We start from the raw sequence: 19,575 nt of genomic DNA, 5'->3' as shown, positions 1-19,575 counted from the left end.
AGTAACAGCTCCTTGTACAGACTTCTCTGCTTTGGTTAAGGATGTATTGCACCCTTTTAGAACACGAGTGCTCTATTTCTGATACCCATCCAAAAACCAGGCCTTGAGTTGTAGTGGTCCTGGACTGACGTGCTTGAACCTGCCCTTGTGCTGTGTTAGATGGTCCAGCAGCATGAACTGAGAGCTTCAACAGATCCGTAAACCAGAACTGCCTTGGCCAGTTGATACAATCAGGATGACTCAAGCTCAGCCTCAGTGGATATTCCATAGAACTTGTGGTATGAATGGGATGGGAGGGAAGGCATACCCCGGGCAACCGTTCCATGACACCAGCAGGGCATCTCCCATTATGCCTTTGCCCGGGCAGCTCTGGAGCAATGCCAAGGAAGTTTTCTGTTCTCCCACAAGGCAAAAAGGTCCCAGGCTGGTGTACCCCATTGAGTGAAGGCATCATCGAGAACCAAATTATGTATCTCTCATTACTGATTTAAAGAAAAATGTCTGCTTTGGCAGTCTGCTAAGGAGTTTTGCACCTCTGATAAATATGCTGCTGACAGGGTTACGTGATGGCTGTTACACCAATTCCAGACTAATCTTCTCCAGTTTTGTTCACTGGATGAGAGTCTAAAACTTTGGGCAGAATGGTCACTTTGCTGTTTATTTTGAACTTCTCTGGTGAGTACACAGAGAGAAGCTAGGCTTGTAGGCAGCTAAGATAAAGCCTGGCGAATGGCATCATGTGTGCATGAGGCCAAGTGGCCAAGGAGTGAAAGGCAAGTTCTGATTGACGTCCTAGGTCTGACAATGACCTGATGCATGAGAGTTCTAATGGCATGAAACCTCTCAAGAGGTAGATGGGCTCTTTCTGTAGTCAAATTCAACTTCACCCTATAAAATGCACGAACCTCCTGGTGGTCAATATGGATTTTTCATGATTGACAGATACCCCAGGGAGGCAGAAGACTGAGCAGAACACTGGTTGCTCCCTGGACTGTCTTGTAAGAACTGCCCATCAGAAGCCAGTTGTTGAGGTAAGGGAAGACTATAAATCCCTCTTTTCTCATCAAAGCGGACACTACTGAAAAAACTGTTGTAAAGATCCTTGCTAGACCAATAAAGAGGATTCTGAATTGGTAAAGCTCTTGATCGAAGAGGAATCTCCAGTGGGCTGGCTTGATGTCTGTGAGAAAATATGCATCTTTCATGTCAAGAGCAACAGTGTGCTCTCCAACAAGGAAATTACTGATGCCACAGATATGTGGAATTTTAGTTTCTGAATGAACCTGTTCAGCTGTCTCATATTGAGAACTGGCCTCCATCCCCCATTCTTATTAGGGATGAAGTAATGGGAACAGAATCCCTTCCTCTGATGTTGAGGTGGCACCTCTAGGGCACCTCTTAGGAGAAGGGAGTTTACCTGCTGTTATAGAATCTCATTGTGAGAGTGATCCCTGAAAAGAAACTACAATGGGGGTTTGTGGTAAGAGGTACCAGAAACTTGAACAGATACCTACCATGAATAATCTAATACCCATTTGTCTTTAGTTAGGGCCCTCCAGTTTTCAGCAAATTGGGTAAAACAACTTGCAAATATCAGAGGAGGGGAATGAAGCGGAATCCATAAAGGAATGTGGTCTCAACAGTTCCACTGAAAGAAACTCTTTGCTCAGGGTTTAGCATACAATGTGGTGGTGGATGTTGCAGAGGCTGGGTTCCTGGGTCGATAAACACTTGTCTCTTGCAGTGTGGTCTGAGGATGCTGGTGGTAAAATGGCTGAGGTGGTGGTCTTGGCCTATGCCCAATCTATGGTGTTTTTTCTTAGCGGCAGGGGTATAAATGCCCAACAAACGAAGTGCTGCCCTCGAGTCTTTGAGGGAGTGTATAGAGTCATCCATTTTGTCATGGATTAGGTTGGTGTATAGAAGGGCAGATCTTGGATGGTACTCTACACTTCTCTTGGGAAACTAGGGGACTGTAACCACAGGTCACTCTTCAGAAGCATGTCTGTAGAAATCCCCCTAGATACAGTATCTGCCACATCCACCACGTCTTGGAGGGAAATTTTGGCTACTGATCTTCCCTCATCCACTAAGGCCTGGAAGCGCTCTATCCTCCTAATGGAGCTTGTTCTTGAATTCCAAAAAATTATAATTAGTAAAATCATATTTGGCCAAGAATGTCTAATAGTTTGAGATCCTGAATTCGAGAGAGGTGTAAGAGAAGACCTTTCTCCCTATCAGCAGGAGCAGTCTTTGGGTGCTGTTGCATGGACCACTCTGTAGCCGCTTACACCAAAGAATTAGGCAATGAGTGAGAACAAAAACTCTCTCCCCCTAGATGGAACAATGTAGCACTTCTCAACTCTCTTAGGAGTGGGAGCACAAGAAGCAGGTGTGCGTCAAGCCCTCTTTACCAGGTCCATGATGGCCTTGCTGATGGGGAGGACCACTCAACTGGGACTGGAAGGCTGCAGAATGTATAAAACTGTGGTGAGGCTCCTGGACTTCCTCAAGCTGAATCTGTAGTTCTGCAGCCACCCTAGGCAGGAGCTCTTGATACTGTTTAAAGTCACCTGTACAGGGCGGAGAAGACAGAGTAACCACTTCATTTGGTGAAGATGAGGAGACTGCTCCCAGAACTGTTGGACCTGACTCACCTTCCCCTTCCAAATATTCCAGTGGGGTTGGCTGTGGATGTCCAGGCGATGGCAAACAGAACTCCTGCATGAATCCTGAGTGTCACTAGAATGGGTTAGCTAGGGGAGATGGACCCCTTGGCATAGGGTACCACCTCTCTCTTGGCCAACTGTATTTGGTTGGAGGTTGGAACCCTGATCTTCTCATACCACCTCTGCCCGATGCTGAAGACACTCCTGCAGGGGCCTCAGACTCATCTGAAGTGAAAGCCAGATCCCTTATCTCTGGCAGAACCAATAGTACTGTTGGTTGCGCCTCAAGACTGGGGAGTTGGGATAGGAGAATGACTCTGCTTTGTTGGAAAATTCCTTTCTTTTGGTGTATTAAAGTCCTGGAATAAAGACTGTCTAAATAGGAGGGGTGAATGTAGACAGAAAAGACCAAGATGTCTTCTGGGGGGGATGCAGCTCTCTGATCATCCTGAGGTATGAGAAGAGTCCATTGGTGGAGCTGTCAGATGTGAAGCTTCCCTGGTCACTGTGGCAGTTGGCTCCCTCCAGGGCAGGGTTGCTACTAGTACCACATTGGCACTAGAAAGATGGGAACACCAGGAGCTGTTTATCCCAAGCCTTCACCATTAGAGAGGACGTCAGAATCACTGGATTCATATCTTTGAGTGCCTACTGCTCCTCTTGAGAAGATTTACTCATGACTAAGGTCTTCGTGCCCATATGCTCCCCTGATTCTGAGGGGGTCAAGGAGGAATCCTCTCTTTTGAAGCAGTTTTAGACGAAGATGCCTTGTCCTTATATCTATGTAAGTGACCTTTGCTGTGATGTGAAGCCTTCTTAGGTGTAACAGTCTTAGACTCTGTTCCTGAGCTCGTGCTCAGAGGGGCACTGCCAGCCTGGTGAGAATAATGCACCAGGCGGGGTCCCCGGCCCTGATCTGACTGGGGCTTCATCGCCTTCTCCATGAGGTGTTTTCTGAGTCTAAGTTCCTGACCTTTATGAGCTCTGGGAAGAAGAGCGGCGGATGCTGCACTTCGCAGAAATATGAACCTCACCCAGACAGCAGAGGTACCACTGATGTTTGTCCCTCACTGTAAAGGAGCGAGGGCAGGAAACAGATTTTGAACCCTGGAAATAATCCCAGACTTTTTGGGGGTTGGGAGGAAATCCCCACATGGGAAAGAAACATTTTCAGTTTAAAAAAGTTAATTGGAGAATGTTTAAATTTGTTAATTAAAACATTTTAGAAATAAAATATAGTGGCGATGAAATGTTCAGGGTTGATATTCATGGAGAACAAAACCTTCTGTTTATTCATAGAAGAGGTTCAGCATAGGCAGTAGCGATCCAAACTTCCCCACACTTAGTCAATGTGCTTCAACCCTGCCCCGCAAGGATCACTGAGAGCGAGAGGGCACAATTAATCCATCCTGCCTTTGTTGAGACTCTCCAATCAGCTCTAATTGTGGTGGTGGTTCCAATGATGTGGACATCTGTCTAAAAATTTGACTGAAACTTCAGTTACAATTAATAAATCACTCAGCCAACTCACAGTAATGGACTTTTCATTTTTACTGACCTGCAATGAATTCCAACTGGTGACCTAAAGATGAAAGGCTCAGACTGGTCTGGTGATGTCACCTGGAGATATACTGATGACGGATAAAAATTAGGTGTCCATGCTGATGTCATCAGATCTCTCAACTGCCTTTACCACCACTGATCATGAGTAATGTTGGCAAAAAAAATTTGTGAATATATAATTTGCTGAAAAATGCATTTTTCAGAGTACCAAAGCTATTCACAAATTAAGGTTCAATCTGGCAAAAGTTTCGGTGACAAAAATTGTGAATGTTTTGTTTCAAAATGTAGCTAATTTAAAAACAAAGCTAGGGTAAAACACACCCAAAAACAACCTGAAATGACCCACTGAAAAAATTAATTTGGGGTTAAATTAAATTTTGTTCACCCCAAAACGTTTTTGATTTTTTTCAATTTTAGCAACTAAAAAAAAATCAGTTTTGGTTTAGAAACAAACTAAGGTAGCTGGTTTCCCTCCCACCCCCTCAGATTTTTGGTTCAGCCCCCAAACAACAACAAAACAAAGCAATTATTCACTCCATCCTAATCATGAGGCTTTTACTCATCTGGTGACTGCAGAAGTAGATTGTACTTGTCTTTTGGTGGTTATGTTATTTTCTCTCAAGAAATCCTTGGGATTAGGCCTTGTCTACACTACAGAGTTTTGTCGACAAACATCAGCTTTCATTGACAACACAGTGGGGGTGTACACATTACAATATTTCGCTGACAAAACTTTCCTGCTTTGCCGACAAAATAAAATAACCTCGACATGAGACGCAGAGCTTTTTGGGGCAAAAGTTATATAGACAAAGTGTATACAAAGTGTAGACACTGCGCTTGGCTATGTCGCTGTAAATGGTCTCCAGGAGTTGTCCCAAAATGCCCATCCTGATCACTTTGATCATCAGTTCGAACTCCACTGCCCTGCACCCATCACATAGGCTTCTACACCTCCCCCTTTTAAGGCCCAGGAATTTTTGAAATGTTACTTCCTGTTTGCTTGGCGTGGACAGCTCACATCACATCTTCCCAGGTGACCATGGCAGTTCCACGCAGCAAACACTCGTCTGCTTCGAGCACGCCTGAGTTCTTGGATCTGCTAGCACTGTGGAGAGAGGAGGCTGTTAAGTCCCAGCTCAGCTCCAGGCATAGGATCTTCAAAACCTATTGTCAGATTTCTCATGGCATGTTGGATAAGAGCTATGAATGGGACACACATCAGTGCCATGCAAAGATAAAGGAGCTGAGGCAGGCATACCAGAAGGCAAGGTAGTCAAACCCATCACTCTGGTGCTGCGCTGAAGACCTGCCTTCTATAAGGAGCTGGACATCATTCTCAGCGGCAAGTTCACCTACATTGCCAAGAGCCCCATGGATACTTCGGTGGGTCTCAAGACAGCGGACTCAACCCCAAGGACGAAGTCGTGGACAAGGAGGTTGAGTTTGAGGATGATGTGGACACACTTCAGGGTCGCCTGCTGGTGTGGCGAGTCAGGACCTCTTCTCCACTCCGGAAGGGTCTAGTCAGCCCAGCAGTCAGTCTCTGGTGTGTATGATGCAGGAGAGGAGAGTTCTGGTAAGTGATCTTTTTGAGTTGATGCTGCTCGGTGATGAGGTAGAGCTGTCCTTTGCTTTGTATATTATAGAAGTGGATGATGGGATAGAAATGTACAAGACTAGCTGTGATTGCATGTACTTCACATTCCCCGTGCAGCTAAGCAGTGCAGCGGAACAGCGTGTTAATGCACACCAAGATTTCACAAGAATCCTCCAGAAAGATCTCTAGGAAACTTTCTGGAGGTACACTCCAATCCTCCGCCGAAGGTTCCTTGGCAGAGCTACTTTGTTCCTTCCCCCGTTGCAGGAAACTTTCCCATGCCAATTGGCAATCACTTGTGCAGGGATCAAAGCGGCACACAGGAGGCCACACATATGCAGGAGATACACATTTGCATCCTTGCTTACCCTCAGGAGTGACATATCAGCTTCAGGGACCCCCACCAGTGGAAAAGGGTGGCAGAATTTACAATATTGTCCCTAGTTGCCTGCAGTGATCCCCTTAAAAAAATCTGGGATCTTTTGCCCCATTTTGAGCGCTTCCCAGGCCTAACTCACCGTGTTTAGGGCATTTGTCGAGCTCTGTGCTTGCCAAGGGACAGTGAGAAACTGATTTGTGTTTTTAATTATGCATTTTACTATAATTTGATGGTGTGCATGCACTAACAATCATGCTTCTGTTTATTGTTTCTTGTGCTTCTGCAGATATGGCCTTCAGGGGAACCCCCTACACAATGGGAGAGTGCCTTCTGCCAGATAAGGAAGCGAACAAGGAGGACATGTTTCAAGAGGTGCTCCAATCCTCAAAGGCTGAAAACCAAGAACACAGGGTGTGGAGAGAGAGAGATTTTAAAATAAAATTATAAAATAGACAGGCAGGAGAAAAAGAAAAAAGCCAGGAGTGAATTTTAATGGGCCAGGAGAGGATGATAAAAGTGATGGAGGAGCAAATGGAAATGTTGAAGTCCCTAATAATGCTGCAGGCTGAATTCATGTGTGCTCAGTGCCTCCTGCAGCCGATACAGAACTGCTTTCCATGCCCTCCCCAAACTGCTCCTACACATTCCTTGCAACTTCCCGGCCCGTCTCGGTATCCCATTCACTTCACCCCTTTGTACAGCTTCCAAAATAACTGGACTTACACACAGTTATAAGAGCAGACACTGCCCTTCACTGTTATCTCCCTTCCCACCAAGCCTTGTGTGTGTTGTTAATTGGTATTTAATAAAAATATACTCTCTGAAAGAGAACCTATCTTTATTTATCTCCTACACACAGTGGATGCTAATGGAATGAATACACAGTGGCAGTTTGATTATTTGCTGAGTACAAATCACGGTCAGGAATCATCAAAATGTTCATACAAGGCGGCAATTAAACCATGACAGAGTGCTGTATAGAAAGACATATTACTGGAGCTCACAGTCAAAATGGTGTCTCAAAGCCTTCCTGATTCAAATAGCCCTCTGTTGTGCCCTTCTAATAGCCCTTGTTCTGGCTGCTAAAAATCAGCCGCCAGACGATCCACACTCCACCCCGAGGGAAACTCTTCACTCTTAGCCTCACAAATATTATGGAGCACGCAACAGGCTGCTATGACCATGGCGGTAATTTCCTCATTTAGGTCTAACCTGTGATAAAGGCAGTGCCAGTGTGCTTTTAATCTGCCAGAGGCACATTCTACGATCATTCTGCACCTGCTTAGTCTATGGTTGAAGCGCTCCTTGCTGCTGTCCAGGTTTCCCGTGTAAGACTTCATGAATCATGGAAGTAAGAGGTACACTGCGTCTCCCAGGATGTACATTTCAACATCCCCAGTTGGAATCTTCTGTTCTGAAAAGTCCCTACTTCCAGCTTTCTGTACAAGCCAGTATTCCTGAAGATGCGTGCATCATGAACCTTTTCGGACCATCCCGCTCTGATGTCCCTGAAATGACTATGGTGATCCACAAGCATGTGCAATACCACAGAGAAGTACCCCTTTCTATTGATGTTCTCCGTTGCAAGATGGTGCGGGACCAAAATTGGGATATGCGTGCCATCTATCGCCCCGCCGCAGTTAGGGAATCCCATTGCCTCAAAGTCATCCACTATTTCACACACATTGCCGAGAGTCTCAGTTCTTCATAGCAGAATCTGATTAATGGCTCTGCACACTTGCGTTAACGCAGCCCCAACAGTGGTCTTCCTGACTCCAAACTGATTCATGACTAACTGGTAGCAGTCTGGAGTGGCCAGCTTCCATGCAGCGATTGCCATGCGCTTCTCCACCAAGAGGGCAGCTCTCATTGTGGTGTCCTTGCACCACAGTGCAGGAGCGAGCTCCACACACAGTTCCAGGAAAGTGGCTTTCCACATCTGAAAGTTCTGCAGCCATTGCTCATCATCCCAGAACTGCACAATAATGTGATCCCCCAACTCACTGCTTGTTTTGTGAGCCCAAAAGCAATGATCCACTGTGTTCAGCTGCTCCGTGAATGCCAAAAGTAATCTGGTGTTGTTTTTTCCATGGCACATAGACAGTCAAGCACCTCCACTTCCTGTTCATATTGGGTGCACATAATATACTGTATGACTAGCCACGATGTGTTCATAACAGTGACCACAACAGCAGACAGCAGTGCAGGATTCATCCTTCCAGACAGAGATGGCGGGTGCACAGTAAACAGGGATCATTCAAAAATGCTGCAAAATGCAGTCAGAAGCCTGTGGAATGATGGGACGGAAAAAACTGCATCGTGAGATGTTGAGTCAGCACCCATGATGCACTGCAATCTATTCTGCCTTCCCACAACTCCTAGCTACAGAAGGTGGCGAGTAGCACAGTGGGATAGCTATCCACCGTGCACTGCTCCCTCTGCTGATGCTAGAGCACCAAGCATGGATTCACTCTGCTGACAGAAGAGTGTTGTGTGAACATGCACCAGCGATGTAATTATAGCGGTATTTGATCGTTGGCATATATAGCCTTACAGGGCTAGCCTGCTTGCTTATATATCTTTTCTTATCAGTTTCTTATTTTCTTATGGGTTTATTTATTTTATATTAAGGGTTTATATTAGAGTATGTTTTGGCTGTAACGCAAGGGACCTACAGGCCACATCCTTTCTGTTGAGCTAAGGCAAAGTTAGTGTGCATATATTTGGGACCTTTCATTTAAATAGGTGGTGATGAGCTAAACCACAAGGTCCATATATAACTGCGAACTTTAACACAGATATATATAGGATGCATTGAGGCAGGGTAGCATACGGGGCTTCCTAAATTCATACCCTCTTTAAACTAACAAGTACACAAGGAAAAACAAAATAACCTATTAGGACAGAAATAACACATATGTATGTATATGTCATCAATATGTACAAACATACCAGCCTATGGAGTAAGTGTACTCTAACATTGTGTGGGTGAGGTAAGTAAGTCTGGACACAGAAGGAGGGCTCAAGTTCTTACGCTCTATGCCAACTGAGGAGGCTTCAGTTTTCTAAGCTTCTGAGCTTCACAGCTTCTTTGGTCTTAGTTCTTTGTTTACTAGTCTATTACTTCTTAATTGTAAGTTTAAGTTAATTAGTTAAGTAAAACTCCAAGTTAGCTTCCTTAGCTCTTAGCTCTTCAGCGTCACCTAAGCTCTGCACCTCCCACTCAAGAATTAAGGAACATGGATCTGAACCCTTCTGGCATGCCAGAGGCAAAGCTGGTTCTTTGTCTCTTACCACCAAGTTATCAAGGGTATGAGCATATTAATGAAAAGCTTTATTGTACATAATATCACATGTACTTCTGGAACATTACCACCATCTTTGCAACTCTGATTATTTTACCATTTGATTACTATTCCATTTATCTTAATAAAAGTCTGTAAGGCTATATTTGTCATATATGTCCTTGCCAACTCTGTGTAGCCTAATTCTGGGACAAGAACCTTATCTTCTGGTCAGATAAATTGGTGAGCCTATAATCCATATTATCCAAAATAATATTAACCTCCTAAAATCAGGCAACACAACTTGCATTGACAAATCTCTGTAGTGTAGACAAGGCTGGTTTTGGGCAATATCTCTTCTGCTTCAAGGACTTTCTACTGCAGGGTTCAACACAATGGCACTCTCTCCCTCATCTTGTTCTTATGTGCATATGTTAGAAGAGTTAGTGAGGAGGCATGAACTGAATGTTTTGAGCATACTGAGTACACCCAAGATTTCTATATTCATTTTATCCAACCCAAAAGATGTGATCAAGCATTTATTTGTTTCTGGTAGAGACTGAAAATGAGAGAGAGCAAGCTGGTTGAAGCTCAGTCTGGATAAGACTAAAGAAATAATGGTAGTATGGGGGAAGAAACCAAAGAATACGGAAAGATTAAACCTGTCCCTTTGACTTAGGATCTTTCAACCAGTTGTCATGAATTCGCAATTTGGGGGTCTTGTTAGAGTCTCTGGCCAGGAAACTAACTTGTCTTTCAGATATCGACCTCACTACCATCAATCCAGTCCTTTATTCCCTTGACATTAGACTATTGCAACACATTCTGCACAGAGCTACACCTAAAAGCCATTCAGAACCTGAAGCTGAGCAGAAGGTGACACTGTACTTGTTAACTGGAGCATCTTGCCATGAACAGTAACTGTACCAGTACTGCAGGATCAGCACTAAATACCTGTTGATTTCTAGCATTTAAAGTTCTGTCTTGACCTATTATAAAGACAAAATAGACTAGGACATGTCTGCTTGTGAGACTGGCATCTCTTTACACAATATTGCCTTACTTGCAATCCTGCTGATAGCAGCCCACCTTAATCGATTGGTCTCATTAAGAGTTGGTATGGCAACCCCCATTTTTCCATGTTCTCTGTATCCATCTATTTGAGAGGGCATTCTGAGAGGGCTTAAGGTGTGGACAGGATACAGAGGGACCTAGACAAATTAGAGGATTGGGCCAAAAGAAATCTGATTAGGTTCAACAAGGACAAGTGCAGAGTCCTGCATTTAGGATGGAAGAATCCCGTGTACTGCTACAGACTAGGGACCAAGTGGCTAGGCAGCAGTTCTGCAGAAAACAACCTAAGGGTTACAGTGGACAAGAAGCTGGATATGAGTCAACAGTGTGCCCTTGTTGCCAAGAAGGCTAACGGCATTTTGGGCTGTATAAGTTGGGGCATTGCCAGCAGGTCGAGGGACGTGATCATTCCCCTCTATTCAGCATTGGTGAGGCCTCATCTGCAGTACTGTGTCCAGTTTTGGGCCCCACACTACAAGAAGGGTGTGGAAAAATTGGAAAGAGTCCAGCGGAGGGCAATAAAAATGATTAGGGGGCTGGAACACATGACTTATGAGGAGAGGCTGAGGGGACTGGGATTATTTAGTCTTCAGAAGAGAAGAATGAAAGGGGATTTGATAGCTGCTTTCAACTACCTGAAAGGGGGTTCCAATGAGGATGGCTCTAGACTGTTCTCAGTGGTAGCAGATGACAGAACGAGGAGTAATGGTCTCAAGTTGCAGTGGGGGAGGTTTAGGTTGGATATTAGGAAAAACTCTCTCACTAGGAGGGTGGTGAAGCACTGCAATGGGTTACCTAGGGAGGTGGTGGAATATCCTTCCTTAGACTGTTTTTAAGGTCAGGCTTCTCCAAGACCTGGCTGAGATGATTTAGTTGGGGATTGGTCCTGCTTTGAGCAGGGGGTTGGACTAGAAGATCTCCTGAGGTCCCTTCCAACCCTGATATTCTATGTGTGAAGCACCGAGCTTTCTGAGAGCAGTTTTGTAGATGTTTTGCTTTTTATGACTAGCAGCTCATCTGCTACTATTTTTGTTTTTGTTGCAGTTTGCATTTTAAAGCATTTGTAAGGGTCTAGAGCCTTACGTCATTTGTTGAAAACAAAATAAACAAGATGTTTTTCAAGCATTCAGATTCTCTAATGAATGGCATTTAACTATGTACAAAATGTTATTAGTAGTAGTACACACTGGAAATTTCAGGGAATCAGGTTATTTTCAATTTATTTGTTTCATAGATACTAAGGCCATAAGGGACCATTATGATCATCTAGTCCGACCTCCTGCACAACGCAGGCCACAGAATCTCACCCATCCACTCCTGCGAAAAACCTCTCACCTATGTCTGAGCTATTGAAGTCCTCAAATCGTGGTTTAAAGACTTCAAGGAGCAGAGAATCCTCCAGCAAGTGACCCGTGCCCCATGCTACAGAGGAAGGCAAAAAACCTCCAGGGCCTCTTCCAATCTGCCCTGGAGGAAAATTCCTTCCCGACCCCAAATATGGCGATCAGCTGAACCCTGAGCATGTGGGCAAGATTCACCAGCCAGATACCAAAGAAAGAATTTCCTGTAATAACTCAGATCCCACCCCATCTAACATCCCGTCACAGGCCATTGGGCCTATTTACTGTGAATATTTAAAGATCAATTAATTACCAAAATCATGTTATCCCATCATACCATCTCCTCCATAAACTTATCAAGTTTAATCTTAAAGCCAGATAGGTCTTTTGCCCCCACTACTTCACTCCTCTGACGGTTAGAAACCTTCGTCTAATTTCAAGTCTAAACTTCCCAATGACCAGTTTATATCCATTTGTTCTTGTGTCCACATTGTTGGTGGTTTGTCTTTTGGATCCACATAAGTTTTCAGACAGCTTATTTGACTGTATGATTTATTTAATCTTTTAGGAGATAGTGTATATATAAAATGCACCTTTTATGTAACTACTGTGATTTTGTGCATTTCAAACCCTTCTGTATGCTTTAGATAGTTTAAAAGTAGGAAAAAATCTTCCCAGGAGAAGAGCAAATTAAGATTTTCAAAGACACATCATTAGGCTTTTCACTTAAAAATGAATACTTTAACATAAGATTAGAAACACAAACCATTTTTGATTAGCTCTCGCCACAGATGTTAAGAGCATGATGGTGTGATTGCCATTACAGTAGCAATGCCAATCATAATACATATGGTGCTCTAATAGAATGAATGTGTTTGGAAAGGTACGGGTGTTTGAGAGATCCTTACTTTTCATTTTAAAAGAATTAAAACAAATTTACCTACCTCAGCTCACAAAATTTCCTGGAACAGTTAATGACCAATGGGAATTAACAGCCCAAGGCAAAAACTCTCCCTGCCAGCCAGCAATCCCCAAGGAACAATCTGAAACTCAGTTCTTACTGTCTAAAATTAACACAGGAAAATTAAACTCATTCTTGTATAGACTTGCATAGAGTAATTTTTTAAAAGGTAGCCAAGATGTGTAATATATAATTCACATATCTAACTGATCTTATAACAGAGGGATATTTTCCATCTAAAAAAGGAAAAAATCCCCTCCCCCTTACTCTGTAAAGCCACTAGATTTTCTAGTGGTCATATCCCAGAGGTTAGCTTTCAAGACAGCATTGTGAGATTCACAACAAAATTGGGAAATATCTGGTAGGAAAAGGGGTTCTGTAGTACTCTTTATACATTAAACACTTATCTGAAGCATCTCTGCTGAGTGTAGTTGCGTTTCAGGGGGAAGAGGGTTGAAGAAAGTAGTGGCCTTTGCTCTATCTAGGTTCCCTCTTCCATTAAGGTATCTCAAGATTAGGACCAGGTCCTTAAACAACCATAACTGGGACTGTACTGAGAGCCAGACAGAGGAGCAGAGTACTGATCTGATGTGTTCCCAATCAATCTGCTCCACTGAGTTGACAAACTATTACATGCTGCACCATTTCCTGTTTACAAGTGTCCTTTAGGATCAGATTCTGGCAGAATGTGTTGCAGCAGTCCAGCCCAAAGGTGAAAAACTGTGTTCTGATGGAGACCCAAATACAATGCAAAGGGAGAAGTTTATTGCCAATCTAAGATGAAATGCAGCATTTCTAGCCACTGATGCAATGTGGATGCCTCGAAGCAGTGAGGATTCCAACAGGACTCCAACAGTGAGCACCTGTTTGAAGACTTGAGGCAGGGTGATAAAAAAGCACCTTAAATATTTTTTTTTAAAATTTAAATGTATCCGATATTTTTATTTAAATTAAATACAGATTTTTTTAAAAATAAACCTATTTAAAATTGAATTTGAAATTATGACAACCTATGTTAAGACCTAAACTTAGTTAAATGATTTAATACATTATAGTAAAATATTAAGCTGTGCATCTTTGCTAACAAGTTTTAAAGAAAGTCAAACTACTGAACTGGTAGAGATCACTGGCTTCTTCTTGTGTTCTCAGATTGCTTCCTGCCACATCTGTGCACGTGATTGCCCAATCTTGAACTCCAGCATGTCACGGGAAGAGCACTCATGCTCAAGCACTTGGCATTGAATGAAAAACTTCACATTTTGAGGGTCTCTGCTGCAATCACAGGTATTGGGGCCAGTGGTGTAGCTCCACTTGTTCATCATGTCATCAACCAACTCCACTGCAGAGCCGATTTAGGCAACACCATGTAGTCCAGGGTTGATCTGCACCGGGTGGTATGTGCTCAACATGTAAGAGCCAGAGTGCACCAGCTACAGGGTCATTCTCTACTCGTTTGCCATAACTGATCCTTTGTGGGTGATAATATTAGGTGTTTAATGGTGGCAAGAAAACTTTGCCAAGACTTCAGTTGACTCAGTCAGTGTCATATCATATGCTGTATGTCTTGGATCTATGCAATACCTTCTGAGATCCACACTAGTAACAACTTCCCAGTGTATATCAGGAGGAGCAACACTTATGAGGATATAGAGGCTGTTGATGTGAGTAGGCTTAAAACATCCTGTAATATAGCAGCAGACAATGTGAAGTAGAGGGTCTAGCTTCTTTGCGTGAGGGGATCTTGCCCAAATTGCAAAGGCATATTCAGCAGAGAAGCAGCAAAGTGGCAGTGCTGTTCGATCAGGTTGGACATGTTCGCACCTCACTTTTATGTAAACAACTTGATGAGAATGTTTGGTATGCTAACCTTCGCTTCAGTTTTCTCGGTGTGAGCTCTAAAGAGTATGTGGGTCAAGAATAACATCAAGGTATTCAGGATTTATGGAATAAGTAAGTTTCATATCAAGCCCTCTGATGCTGAGTTCACGTTTGGCCTCCCAGTTTTTGAGATGGAATGCACTGACTCGGCACCTTAGTCACTGGCTAAGCACCTAGAACTAGTTAAGCCACTAAGCCAGCTTTTGCTAGCAGAACCCTCTTCTGCAGGAACAGAGAGACTATTTTCTTCATTTCATTTTATTCAACCAGTTCAGTTCAACGATTAATTCGTACAAAATTAAACTGGCAGTTGAAAAAGCAGAAAAGCTTGTTTTCCTCTTCCAACCTATGAATCAAAAACTAGGTGTGAGAGAATGAGATCTACTAGTTCTAAAATCTTAACATGATGACCAGAAATAATCAGTTCAACTTCCTAACTACAAAAAAATAAGTCCTTTGTTTAATAAACCAATTAGTTTTAAATGCAAATTGGGTTTTGATGAACTCATACTTTTTTTCCTATGCATCCAGTACTTTTAAGGGAGTTTTATTTAGCTAATAAAAGTCAAATTTTAAAAAGCCAGTTTTGTGCATTTTTAATTGAATTTGAATTTTCTTCTAATAAGAGCTTGACAAATCACAAGTAAAAAAATAATCTAGTAAATAAATGATCTTCTAACATAATAAACAATGTTAAAATTAAGAATCTGAATAAATGTAAATTAAGCTATATAATTGCTTAAGTGTGTATAGCTATAGCATATCCTCCTGGTTAGCAAAAAGAAGCACCAAATCTAGTGCAAAATTAATATGTTTTAATGGTTGCAGATCCAATCAGAAGTCAACCTCTCTAGGAAAGTAACTAAAGAGTACAAATGAAAAACAAGATTAAAAGTGATGCTTTAAATTAAGATTTCTCACTTGCTGATTTAAATCATGACTGAAATTGATGATTTTAAATTGCTCTAATTTAAATCAATCCACCCTGCTTGAAGATAGGCACCTTCAGCAATAGGAGAGCTCACAATTTAAGCAATTTCTTCCAAGTGCTTCCTCTTTCCATTTAACTCCTCCTTCATTTTACTTGAAAATGAGCTTGAGCCACTACTTTTCATCCAGGTTCCCACTCATTTGCTGTGTTAGCAAATAAAAAGCACTAGAAGTTCGGTGAGGTGAAAGATCTGGATAGCTTCCTCTGCATATTGAGGGCACTGAACTCTATAGTTTTTATTTACTTTCAGCAGGCTCACATATATATTAATAGTAAAATGAGAAGACTGAGCCCCATGGGACTCTGCAGGTGCAGGCTCTCAGAAGGGTAGCTGTCCATCACAACTCTGACACAGCTGAGCAAAATGGACAGACAGCTTAAAATGCTTTTTTTCATTCCTGCCATGTTCTATAGCACTTCATGTAACAATGGCATGCAGCCAATCTGCAACAGCTAGTAGCAACTATCTCCAACGGCCGGTGATGGGACACTAGATGAGGAGGGCTCCGAGTTACTACAGAGAATTCTTTCCCAGGTTTCTGGCTCGTGATTTTTGACCATATGCTCAGGTTCTAACTGAAAGGTCTATTTGGGGTCGAGAAGGAATTTTCCCTCAGGTTAGATTGGCAGAGACTCTGGGTTTTTTCCCCCTTCCTCTGCAGCATGGGGCTTGGGTCACTTGCAGGTTTAAACTAGTGTAAATGGTGGATTCTTTGTAACTTGAAGTCTTTAAACCACGTTTTGAGTCTTCAGTAACTCAACCAGAGACTGGGGTCTATTACAGGAGTGGGTGGATGAGGTTCTGTGACCTGAAATTGCAGGTCAGACAAGATGGTCCCTTCTGACTTTAAAGTCTATGAGTATGTTTGATGATACTGAAGGTCCCCGATTTATACACCAGTATGAGGATGGATGGATGGATGTTTGATCTCTATCCGTTGTCCTAAAGAAATTTTTTCAGAGCTATAAATGAAGCCTTTGTATTGCTTCCAGGTCTGTAAAAGAATGGGAAAGAGTCTAAAATATTGAAAAAGGATGTTACTGGAGTTGACCTGCCATCACCATCTCAATTACTTTATAAAGAGAGATTAACAGCTGGGAGATAATGAATGATATCTTTGGCAATAAGTGATGGTTTCTGGAGATCAGCCTGGTTATAGTGTATTTAAGGCTTACAATTGTACGCCCCCATCACCTGTCTATATAGATATAGAAACCATGCTTTATCAAAATAGCATGCAAGTTTTGTCCAAAGGCAATTAGTCTTCTCTGTGGTGTTAATTTCCCCATGCCTTGTCAACCTTTGCTTGCTGGATTACACTGAACTCCATTAGATGAAAGACAGCACAATATCCCCCTTCTCCTCAGACTATTACTGTAAACCTAGAGAGAGACTTTCATGCAATCAAATCTTTTTGGTATAAAAATGGATGAAAGCTCATCACAATGGGAGATATAAATTTTTATTATTTTTAAAGAGAATTTTAGTGATAGTAAAAGCTAGCATACTGACAATTCCAAAGATGGAAATCGTCTGTTACTAACAGAAGAGTCACAGAATGTGCAAAGACTCTGCAAAATACCATCACATTGCCCTACCAGTGTGCCTCAATAAAGATCTGGAAAAGTAACCTCCATGGATAAGAGTATTCCAAATTTCCATTTCCATTCAATCTTTGGCTCATCTTCTGAGAATGGATACATCTATGATGTATTCACCTGTCTATTAGGAGAAAAAAAACTCCACAAAAAAAAACTTGTTTCATATAAACCACTCAATTAACAGTAATCAGACAGAAATTAATCTGTTGATTATATTAGATACATGGCGATGATTTTATATAGAAAATTTCTCATCTGTTGCATGTTGGGGAAGTTCAAAAATACAAAGCCTAAACAAATTAGACTGAATATTTTTTACAAGGCTCTAGATCTTGTAAAAAAAACTTAAAAAATAGAAATCTGAGTTTCTCCACAACTGAGTCATGAGGTTCAGTTTGAACGGATAGACTGAATAGCCCAGTTAGGGTCACTGATGTTGCTACTGCACTTTTTTCCAAGAGTAAACATGTTACCTCTGGTGTACAGATACCCCAGTAAGTTTTGCTTTAACAAGTTATTTTTCACTTTCTCGCCTATTGCAAGTAGTGTCAACAACACAGAATAGCTGCCACGTTTCTCTTCATAGTGGCTACATGATATACTTTATTTACACACACACACGCACACACAGATACACATAGCTTATAAAGCACAATTTTCTCACGGACAGAAAGTGCTTTACATAAATCTAAAGTTATTCTGTGGTTACTAAAGGGGTGGATATATATATACACAAAATGCAATAGGGGTTTCTCTGAAGGAACTAAAGACAGCTTCTGTAATTAGTCCTCGGCATTCAGAGCAGAAATATTCCACTGGCTTTTTATGAGACAGAAAGAGAATCTCTGCATACTGCACTAAATTGTGTCTAAGATGCCTGTCACTGTGTTGTCTAAGTACAACTCCAGATAGTGAAGGATTATCCACTGAAGTTGCTTTCAGCCTGCTTTAACGAAAACTCTGAATCACCTCTGTGTTAATGACCTCAGAAGTAACTTTAATTGTGTTAAGAAATTTCCTGATAGAGCAATAAGATTAGAACACAGAAAACCCAGCTTGGCAAAAGGCAGTTTCTGAGTCTGCCTTCCCTCACAATCAATGAACCAGTGTTTGAGATGTTCGAACTGCAGCTTTAACCCTGAAACCCTGCAAAAGTCACCCCAAAAATATGAGATAAAGGGTATATTTATGGCATGCATGTTACTTTAATTTATTTCCATGAGCAGTCAGTGGTAAACATGTTCAAGTATTTCAGTTATTAACTATGTCAAACTCTAATGGCTGAAGAGCTAAAGAGAGAATGTAAATCCTGTGTTTCTGAAGCAGTTCTGCGGTCTAGGCTGCAGGTCAATACTTAAATGTGTGTGTGTTTATTTACAGGGTCACAGATAACAAACAGAACCTTAACTGAAGAGGGGTGGCTTGCGAAGAAACTTATTTTGATTTTCTTGAAAAGACAATACAAATTACTTTCTGATGGAAGTTCCAGAAACATGTGGCAAACAATGCATTTCAAACTCTTCCCATAATTCTAGAAGTCAACATAACATTTGATTAGATTCCTTGTTTGTGAACCATTTAAAGAGATTTATTCATTGCTATTATGAAGGCATCAAAAGCCACATGAAAAGTGTAGGCCTATATAAACAGTGACATTTTAAAAAAAAAAATCTCTAAAAGCAGTGGTTTTGTGGATATTTTCCTCTTAAAAGAAAGATTATTTGGATTCTGAGGCTCCCTTGAACCAAATTTTGGAAGTTCTAAGGTAACTCAAATTTTGTGCCATATGTTCTCTGAACAGTGTCCATGTAGCAGGGCTTACCTAGTCTGGCTTCAGGCTCTACCACTATCTCAGTTTACCTTCTGTCTTGCAAACAAAAACTGCATCTGATGTTTTCACAAAACACCTCTGCTTTTGATTTGGTTTATAAGCATAAAACACTCAAACTTCCAGCCCTCTTCCTCAGGATCAATCAGTTCTTTCAATCTACAGTGGGCTTCAGTATCCACATAGCCCTCCTTTTAGGCTCAAAATACTTTCTAGTCCTTTAGTAAAGCTTCCCCTTCCTTATAGCCTCACCTCCAGTTTGCTGTCCTTTGCAACCCATATAGCTTGGCTTCTCACCCAGCAGGGTCCTGCTCCTTGAGGGTGTTTCAGCTGCAGCTTATCCCTCAACAGGCCCCAATCCTTGCCAGTCTCTCCTAGGCCTTCTGCCTATGAGCTTTGGGGAGTCATC

The 19,575-nt window shown here is 42.1% G+C and overlaps 1 protein-coding gene across 12 annotated transcripts in view; it reads right to left on the bottom strand.

Moving 5' to 3' along the window:
* Nucleotides 1-19,575, bottom strand: part of POU2F1 (POU class 2 homeobox 1) — a 175,047-nt gene that overhangs the window by 36,281 nt on the left and 119,191 nt on the right. The gene's annotated exons all lie outside the window — the stretch shown is intronic.

Source organism: Lepidochelys kempii, chromosome 1, assembly GCF_965140265.1.
Source record: "Lepidochelys kempii isolate rLepKem1 chromosome 1, rLepKem1.hap2, whole genome shotgun sequence".
NCBI classification, from domain to species: Eukaryota; Metazoa; Chordata; order Testudines; family Cheloniidae; genus Lepidochelys; species Lepidochelys kempii.
Note: the sequence above shows the minus strand (reverse complement) of the source record. Positions and strands in the feature narration are given on the sequence as shown.